A 10,842-nucleotide genomic window follows, 5' to 3' on the forward strand; every position below is an offset into this window, starting at 1 on the left:
GTGCAGCTGCAGCGTTGGAGCCGGAGGAGAGGCAGGCAGCGTTGGAGCGGGGAGGGGTGAGTATGAACAGGGGGAGGGAGCTGGCTGTCAGCTGGACTGAAAGACATTCATCTTTCAGCCCGGCTGCTGTACACACTTGGCGATGATGGCTGAAAAACCAGCCATCATCGCTAGGTGTGCTGGTATACTGTCTGTTTATGCATGATACAAAAATAATAAAAAGAATATTGTTAAAATAATTTATGAGGATCAACTCTACTTTTTAGCAAACAATAGAAGCTTCAGTATACAGTAAACCTGACATGGGGTCTCCCCTGGTTTCTGGATAAACATCAAAGCCCTCATAGTTTGGTAGAAATGAAGAACAGATACCTGGCTACAGTGATAAAGCTCTCATGCCATGATTCCATTAAGCCTAGGCCAGTTGGTGCTAGGAATGGTTTTCCCATGGATATTGGGCTAGAAAAAATGCATGTGGGCCCAAACTCCTGGTTATAACTAGTCATTGTGCCAATAGCACCAGTTCTTTCCCCCATAAATGATGCCTAATTATGGGAAAGAGAATATCTAACATACTTGTTTGCCAAACATGGCTTGGCAAGCTGGTACTTACAAAACCTCAAGTGCCAGCTTGCCTTGGCACCAGGGCCAACTGAGAATTGTACTTCATCAACAAAAAATGTAAATAAGAAAGTGTGACAAGAAATCACATACACTGGATAGAGATGATGTCTGGGAGCCAAATGTAATAGGTGTGAGAATCAGAAAGAGAGATTTTTTGGGAGAGTTTTCCCTTTTTTTTTAAGCGGCAATCATTTACACTGCAAAACCATGTTGTTTTTGCAGTGTAAATGATTGTAAATGAAATCTCTCACTTTCTAAATCTCACACCCTATTACATTTGGCCCCTGGTCTTTATTTGTGCTGGTAAACAGTATACCAGTTTCACAGCTTGGCAAGTAGGTTACATCATTGCAGGGTTTTACACTGGATTCACAGATACAGTACACTCCACATCACCTAACATACTATTACATTGCCGGCCTATCACCCAGCTGCTTTTCAGCATTGGGAACAATGGGGGTTATTCTAGTTCATTCTTTCTGACAAAATCCTTCTTAGATGGACAAAACCATGTGCACTGCGGGTGGGGCAGATGTAACTTGTGCAGAGAGAATTAGATTTGGGTGGGGTTTTTCTTCAAAGTGAGATCTATATTGCAGTGTAAAATAAAGCAGTCAGTATTTTCCCTGCACAGAAACAAAATAACTCACCCAAATCTAATTCTATCTGCACATGTTACATCTGCCCCCCCCTGCAGTGCACATGGTTTTGTCCATCTAAGAAGGATTTTGTCAGAAAGAATGAACTAGAATAAACCCCAATGACCCCCTGCTCTGGACAAACATATAAGAGGAAGTAACAGGTGCTGTTAATCAATTGATAGTGATTTACAATACATCTTAAAAGCCCTGGACTGGATCTCTCTAACCCTGCTGCTGCTGTTTTAAATCCTGGAATGTGTGTCTGTGCGTGTGTGTGTGTATATGTGTGTGTGTGTATATGGATGTTCCACGATAACTCTCGAATGCTTTAACTAATCATGAGGCTGAAATCTTCTGACTTTCTGAATGCAACACAATACACAGACTCTCTTAAGTGAACCGTGAACCATTAAAGACCTATAAGGGCCCATTAAATGAAAAACATTTTCACTTTACAAATTTTTTGACAAACTGAAATGAATAAGCGACTCATCGGCAGAGTGGTCTGTGAATCGAACACTGTGAAATCCATGTGAAATCCCAGTCATTTATTTTTTTCTTGATTGTTTGCTAATTTATTGAGGGTTTTCGGGATCTTCTGTACCTGCTGCAGCAGCTCCTGCCCTGCTGTGGTTGAGAAAGGGAGAGTGGATAGTTAGAGAACTGCTCTGACTGCTGCAGCAGTTTCTGTCCTGCCGTGGTTGGGAAGGGAAGGTGAATAGTTAGGGACTTGCTGTGCCTGCTGCAGCAGCTTCTGTTCTGCTTTGGTTGGGTAGGGTAGGTGGGTAGTTGGAGACCTCTTCTGGTTGCTGTGGTTGCGAAGAGAAGGTGGATAGTTGGAGACCTGTTCTGGTTGCTGTGGTTGGGAAGGAAAGGTGGATAGTTGGGGTAGTACGGCTGGTGTAATGGTTAGCATTACTGCCTCACAGCACTGAGGTCATGGGTTCAATACCCACCATGGCCCTAACTGTGCGGAGTTTGTATATTCTTCCCGTACTTGCGTGGGTTTTCTCAGGGTACTCCGGTTTCCTCCCACAATCCAAAAATATACTGGTAGGTTAATTGGCTCCCAACAAATTAACCCTAGAATGTCTGTGTGCGCATGTACATGTGGTAGGGAATATATATTGAAAGCTCCACTGGGGCAGGGACTGATGTGAATGTTCAAATATTCTCTGTAAAGTGCTGCGGAATGTGTGTGCGCTATATAAGAAACTGTAAATAAATAAATAATAGTTGAAGACTTGCTCTGACTGCTGCAGCAGCTTCTGCCCTGCTGTGATTGGGAAGTAAAGGTGAATATTTAGAGACTTGTTGTGCCTACTGCAGCAGCTTCTGCTCGGCTGTGGTAATGCCCATTACATACTATATAACTCACCGCAATGCCCATTACAGACTATATAACAAACCATAATCCCATTACACATTTGACATATAAGTGCCACTTTCCTACATGTTGCAATGCCAGGGGCTTCATGCTCGATGCCAATGGGCTTCATGCTCGATGCCAAGGGTCCAGTGGGAGATGTGAATCGAAAATAGAAGCATGTCTCCCGGACACAGCGGGCAGCTGGGAGCGGGCAGAGGAGCGGGCGGTGCAAGCACGGCTCCGGCACCCTGTTATCTTCCGGCACCCGGAAGATAACAGTGCTCCACCGGCTTCGCCCACTCTGCCAGTGCTATGCAATCTTTGCTAACTCTGTACTATTTACATACAATTCATACTATCTACATTCGATTTGCACTATATAGTCATTGCTGCCCTGTCTATCTGGGTTTCGATTTGTGCTGCCACAGGAGCACGCATCGGGATCGCAAGGTAAAAAACCTGTGTGATCTGCATGCAATCCCGATGCGAATTTGACTATATAGTAAAAATCTCATGCTGATTGTACCCGTGTGTACACCCCATAACTCTATTTTTCCCTAGATTAACCCATATTTTTCAAATGGATTGTATCGCAACTACCACTAATAAGGAAGGTCTGGTGGAGACGGGATGCAGTTGATTTGCCGGCGGTCGGGATCCCGGCGGTCGGAATCCCGACACTGGAATCCCGACCGCCGAAATCCCGAAACTTTCTCCCTCCGTGGGTGTCCACGACACCCATAGAGGGAGAATAAAATAGCGTGCCGAGCGTAGCGAGGCACCGGGCCCGCTGCGTGGCGAGCGCAGCGAGCCCGCAAGGGGGGGCGATCCATGTCCCCCCCTTGTCGGGATTTCGGCGGTCGGGATTCCAGTGTCGGGATTCCGACCGCCGGGATCCCGACCGCCGGGAAATCGTATCGGATCCGTGGAGACATTTCTTTGATACATGCCTACCATATATTTCTACTCTATGGGGGTTATTCTGATTCGCTCAGAAAGGCACAATGACTCTCTTATAGGCAAAACCATATGCACTGCAGGTGGGGCTGATGTAACATGTGCAGAGAGAGTTAGATTTGGGTGTTTTATTGTTTCTGTGCATGGTAAATACGGTCTGCTTTATATTTACACTGCAATATAGTTATCAGTTGAAGTAAACCCCCCACCCAAATCTAACTCTCTCTGCACATGTTACATCAGCCCCACCTGCAGTGCACACGGTTTTGTCCATTAGAGAGTGATTATGCCTTTCCGAGTGAATCAGAATAACCCCCATTGTCCTGACACGAGCCAGACTCTGGCATTGTTTTCACCTGACATCATGGTACCATTTAAAGATCTAATGGGATGCTACACACGGGGCGTTGGTAGCTTTTTGATGAGCAATCTAGTATCGCTCAGATCGCTAAGCACAGATCGCTCAGCCCACAGAGCTGCACCGGCGCTGTGTGCTGAGTGATCTGTCAAGGCCAGTGTTCTCCATAGAGAGAACACGGGCGATGACTAGACATTTCAAGCATGCTTGAAATATCTAGCCTGGCCATAGCATTGTGTGGGGCCGTGCATCGCTATCGCTGTGGGCACTACACACACAGCGATTTGTGCTTCATTTCTAGCGATCTAGTCAAATCTAGTCAGATCGCTTATAAAATAGGCAAAAATCTTTACGTGTAGGCCCCATTGGATGGGATTCTTTACGTGTAGGCCCCTTTGGATTCTGAATTGACTCTTAACGATTTACCTCTGTTAACAAATTTGTTAATCATACAACTCCTGGTTTGTAGGAATGAGTATTGGATATTATTCTGTTGTTTGTACCTGCATAATTGCATTATTCTGCATTTCACCTGCTATTTCTGGTGGTATTATATGATTTGAGTCAATACAAATTATTATTAAAAAAAGTATGTAAAGACACAGTTTCAATAAAGACACTTTAATAAATGAGCACATGCACACAGTTAAAACAACTATATATATATATATATATATATATATATATATATATATATATATATATATATACAAGGGCGTAACTACCATAGGTGCAGGGGGTGCAGCAGCTGCTTTGGGACCCAGAGCTGAGAGGGTCCCACTTTGCCTGTTAGAGTTACCTGTGCAGTATACATTTTTCAGCATTAGGTGATAAATAGGGGCCCTTCCAAACTTTTGCTATGGGGCCCACATGTATCTAGTTACGCCACTGTGTATATATTTATATATATATATAGTGGACGAAATAAACAGCGGCACTCAGAGGTCTTTTCATAGAAGTGTATTCAAAATGAAAAAGCTGATGTTTCGGAGCTCTTGCTCCTTTATAAAACCATGTAGGTGATATAAAGGAGCAAGAGCTCCGAAACGTCAGCTTTTTCATTTTGAATACACTTCTATGAAAAGACCTCCGAGTGCCGCTGTTTATTTAGTCCACTACCCATTTTGTCGTGAGGGCACCAGGGCAGCTGAAGAGATGGGAGAGTGCCAGGCCGCAATCCTTAAGCTATATATATATATATATATATATATATATATATATATATATATATATATATATATATGCAGAACAGAATCTCCAATTTGCGCTAATAAAATAATTTGTCGGTCGCTGTAGACACTTAGTTCCCCACTAGTAGGAACTAACCTTACACATAAACACCAACAATAGTGTCTTCAGCGCCCTATACTGTGTGATGTCATAAACAATAATCAATAGATAAAACTAATAAATGAGTATAAAAACAAAGAACACTTGTAGCTTCTTGTTTCTTGTGGAATGATTTTCTTTTTATTTTCACAGAGCTTTAAAATAGAACCCAACGCGTTTCGTCTCACTTGGAGACTTCATCAGGGTTTTTTTCTCTTCTATACATTAAATGCCCAATTAGGCTCTGAAAAATAGTTGTTCTACTGGTCGAAGAAAAGACTAGACTTAGTCCTCTATAGTGGTGTATACCTTGGTTTATTATAATAAGACGAAAGACACGTCTTTGGGTGCTGCTGCACCTGTATATTGAAGAAAAGAACACGGAAGAACAAAACCGGAAGTGCCTTGACGCACATCTGGTAGCGGCGTCATGACGTGATCCCGCCAGAAGCCACGGCCCGCACCAGCCGATGCTGGGTCACGTGATGCTTCGGCATAGAACACTGGTCTAGGAGGGGGGATCAGGCTAATATTTAAGCAAATAATTGAAACCAAGAGGCGCCACGAACGACCCATAAGAATATGTAGTGGGGTGAATGTCTCAATCAGCCAAAAACACAAGCCCCCGCTGGATAAACACACACAATGAACAATACACGGACTGACAGGGAAAGGAATAAATACATGAAAAAATACAAAAAAAATCATGAAAAAAACTACAAAAAATAATCAGATCATAAATGTAGAAAAATATAGTCAGATCATATATATACAACCATGATGCAAAAAAGAGCCATACCGACCACCATCACTAAAGGAAGCAATTTAGTGATAATTCTTAATTTATACCAAAAGGAGCAACAGAGCGGAGCCTGTGGATCCACATACACTCCCTCTGAAGGAGGAGCTTGTCCCTATTGCCACCCCGTCTCAGGGGTGGGACGTGGTCTATAGGCATGAAACTGAAGTAAAGTGTGCTTTTTGAGAAAAAAATGCCTAGCAACAGGCGGAGTGTTGCTATCAATACTGGATAGAGCCTTTTTGAGAGACGACCTGTGTTGATTTATGCGCTCTTTCAAAAGACGAATGGTCTTCCCCACATAAACCATTTTACATGGGCACATAATGACGTAAATGACGTACCGAGTTTCACATGTAAGGTGGAAGTGTATATCATATTTTTTGCCAAAAGCAGGATCTATGAAGGAGTCTCCTGAACGGATAAATTGGCAATTGACGCATCCGTGGCATTTTGTAACTCCTGGTTTTGTTATCAGCCAGGTTTTATTCTTATTGGACCCAATGTCAGGCTTTGCCACGATATTCCTGATGTTATTGCTCCTTTTATAACAAAAAAGAGGTGTATTGGCACAAGCCGGGCCAATCCGTTCATCACTCTGCACTATATGCTAATGCTTCAAAACCGTCTTGCGGAAGTGTTTCGAAGCGATGGAAAAAGTAGTTGAGAAAATGAGTCTCTCTCCTTGTACATCCTTAGTTTTTTTGGCAAGGGATTGTTCCCTAGGTAAGCTGATACAGTGTAAAATGGCATCGTCAATTTTCTTGGAGTCATATCCTCTGTCGATAAAACGTGTCCCCATCTCTTTGAGGGCTGGCAACATGTCTGCTAAGTATTCCCATCTTTTGGATACATTTGAATTTGTCTGATGGACTCCTCTTGTTGATATATTTCGTCACTCTTGCACTTTATATGCCATAAACTTTTTTTTTGCTTGAACTAAAATCTGTTGTTGCTGGTCTCCAGTTCTACCATATCTAATTACCATATCTGGACCGGGCATGGAGTAGCTGATATCAGTAAGCGAGTGCGGTTTATCCACATATCCATATATATATATAGGACTTCATATCTAAAGGACTTCATATCTACAGCCTGCTGAGTGCCGCCTCGTTTCTTGTACTTATATATATATATATATATATATACACATATATATAACTCCCATGGCCCTGCCATTTCCCAATGGGTACCTGTAAATCTTTATATACTTTGATTTTGCGCTAATTTTCATGTCAAAAACAGGACCCATGCCTCTGATCAATAAGAATACCAACATTTGATAATCCCAGTGTTTTGCAACCATTTAGATAATGCATGTCCAACCCTCGGCCCTCCAGCTGGTGTGAAACTACACATCCCAGCATAATTTGCCACATTTTTGCTTTTAGGGAATGCTAAAACCATGGCAAGGCATGCTGGGATGTGCAGTTTCACAACAGCTGGAGGCAAGGGCATAACTACCATAGGTGCAAAGGGTGCAGCTGCTATTGGGCCCAGAGCTGAAGGGGGCCAATCTTACTGTATAAGTCATATGTTTTACATACATTTGTCATCATCAACTGCTAAATAGGGGCCCCTTAAAAACGTTTGCTATGGGGCCTACGAATATTTAATTACGCCCCTGGCTGGAGGGCTGCAGGTTGGACATACCTGATTTAGATGTTAATTCAGCTAACATTTGGTGCAAATTTAGCAGGAAAAAATCTATAATATATGCTTGTCTGGCTTTTATCCGTTGCCAGTTATGGATAACATAAAATCATATAATGCAATAGAAACACAAGCATGTATTTCTGCCTATGGGTTTGGTGTGTGCAGGATAATGACTGATTCTGCTCCATTATACTATAATTATAGGCCATGTGTGACTGTACATCAATTGAATCTTCTCGCTGATAATGTCATACTGATGCAGTGTGGTATTAAAATTTGTCAAAGGACATCGCAGATGTCTTTGACCCTTCCTCTGTATGCATCTATTAATATGCATATTAATGTTATTAGTATAAGTGCGTAGGAAGATAGAGTTGCAAATGATTATAACAGATAAATGAGGACAGGTTGTTATGGTTACCAAAATACATGCCTTTGCCTACAAATACAGTAATCATAATTCTCATGTGTTGTACCTGGTTGTTTTGTGTCCATAAAGAGATTTTGTTTATGAGGCATACAAGGATGCTTTTTTAAAATAATTCTATACATTTGACTGATTACATTTTCTCCCAGTCTAGAAACAAAGGGTCTGATTGTAAAACACTATGTCATTTGTTGATGCTTTACCATTTATGATGCACAGAAAGCATACATTGCTTTATGATTCCAATGGTTACCTTACCGGCACTGGTTTGCAAAGCCTTTATTTTTCATTAGAATCATATTGTTTTATTCTAGCAATGCTAATTACATATCTGGTTATCTTTACAAAAAAAGGAGCCTAATACAGACCTGATCGCAGGGCAAATTTGTTCACAAAATGGGCCAGAGGCTATATTAGACTTAATGGTAGCAGCATTTACATTTTTCTCCCTAAAACTTCCAAGAAGCAGCGCAGTGCAGTGCAAGTTCTTTATGCAAAGTGTACAAAACACACACGTCTGTGTGTGGTTATATTTATATTCCAGTCCGTGTGGACAGAACTCCAATAATATGGGGTGCCAAGCCAAAAAGAGTCCCAAAAGTCCAGGTATCTTTGATATTCAAATAGAGAAATGATGGGACACTCACCGGATTTGCTTGCAGAAGCAATATTTAATCACATACCGATCATAACACCATTGTGTGACAGTGGGTACAGGTCAACGTTTCGGTCCTTCCTTGGACCTACTTCAAGACCCCCTTTGCTGCCTCATCTGCATGCAACTACCCATGTGTTCCAATGGTCCTTAAATACCCAAATCCAGTGTCACATTGCCACTCCCCTTCCAGTATTCAGGAAGTTGCCAATTTACAATAATAAACTCAGTTTACTTCAACTATAAACCATCACCGCTCATACTCTATGCTGTGACCATCAAAGCACTGCGGTCTGATATTCCGGCATGCGTTTCATATCTCATGGCGTGCGCTCCAGGTCTCGCTCTCACAGGCAGACCGGAAGTCGTCAGCGCAGCCCCGCAGTGTCAGGGAAACAATGTGCACATGCGCATTAACATTCTGCGATCCACTTGCCGTGCACTCCAGGTCTCCCTCTAGCAGGCGGACCGGAAGTTGTCAGTGCTACCCCGCAGTGTCAACGCAGTGTCAGAAGAACAGTGTGGACATGCGCATTAACATTCTGCGCTCCATTTGCCGGAAGAAGCACCTCAAGTTCACTTCCACCTTAATGTGCGTCTCAAATGCCGGATATTATCATATATATATATATATATATATATATATATATATATATATATATATGGTACTTGTTTCCTAGCACGGCACCAACGATATTAATTGCATCCATCGGGACCCAAAAAATCGCATCGATCGCATTGCATGCAACCAAATCGCATGTGATGCTATCGACGCAATTTTTTACATTGGAATCAATGTAAAATAGTCCCTGAGATCCGATTTTAGATTGGCCCCAATTTAAAATGCCCTCCAGACCCCAATTTTCATTGTATACCCACCCTCATGGGTGAAATGCCCCCCCATTGTTAACGCCACCCCACGATCAACGCCAACCCGAAGCGTGGCGAGGGGCGGCGGTACGCGTCCTCCGACCTTTTCATACCCCCACTATCCATGTCGGTGTGGAGTTGACTTTATATAGTGTGGCGAGCGCAGCAAGCCACCGAGTCCGAAGCGTGGCAAGCGGACGCGCATTACTTCACAGGTATTACGCGTCCCCTTGCTGCGCTTGCCACACTATATAATATCAACTCTACGCCGACGTGGATAGTGGGGGTATGAAAAGGTCGGAGGACGCGTACCGCCGCCCCTCGCGGGCTCGTTACGCTCACCACGCTTTGGGTTGCCGTTAATTGTGGGTTGCCGTTAACAATGGGGGGGGCATTTAACATACAAATTACCCATTAGGGTGCCTATACAATCAAAAATTGGGGCCATTGGCCCATTTAACATTGTTCCCTATGTAAAATCGCGTCGGTCACGTCCATCGCATACCTTAAGTTACCTTAACTTAAGGTGTGCGATCACCCACGACGGGCGCCGTGCTAGGAAACAAGTACCATATATATATCATCTTTTACTAGTTTGCCTGCCCTGAAATTGCAGCACCAGGTGACGATTCTAAGCGTTCATGCCAAATTTTAGCTCAGTGTGTTTAGTCACTTTTGAGGTGTAGCCCTTCGAACACCATGCCCCCATCTCAGAAGTTCCCTATGGGAGAATTCTGTTTGATGGATCCAGCCTTAATATAAGGGCACGACCTTATAAATCATCAAACAGCCAGCCATCACCCCATTAAAATAAATATACTGCCCTGCTGGGTGGTGGGTGCAGGAAGCGGAACTAGTGGCGGATTCTAGGGGGCACCAGCCAAAATATTGCCTAGGGCAGGGGTGGGGAACCTCATGCCCGGGGGCGGCTTTGCCGGGAGTCCCGGCATTGCCGGGAGTTAAGTACAGGGGAATTCTCTTAATCAACAGCAGCCGGAGACTGCCAGTCCTATTCAGCGGCAGCCGCCGGAACGTGGGATGGCTGCAGCAGGACAATTTGTAAAGGAAATTTTTACATATGGAACCCCAAAGGTTTTTTCCCCATACAAGTGGCCCATGGCACAAAAAAGGTTCCCCACCCCTGGCCTAGGGCATCA

The sequence above is a fragment of the Crinia signifera genome, chromosome 3 (genome assembly GCF_055691185.1).
Source record: "Crinia signifera chromosome 3, ASM5569118v1, whole genome shotgun sequence".
Taxonomy (NCBI): Eukaryota; Metazoa; Chordata; class Amphibia; order Anura; family Myobatrachidae; genus Crinia; species Crinia signifera.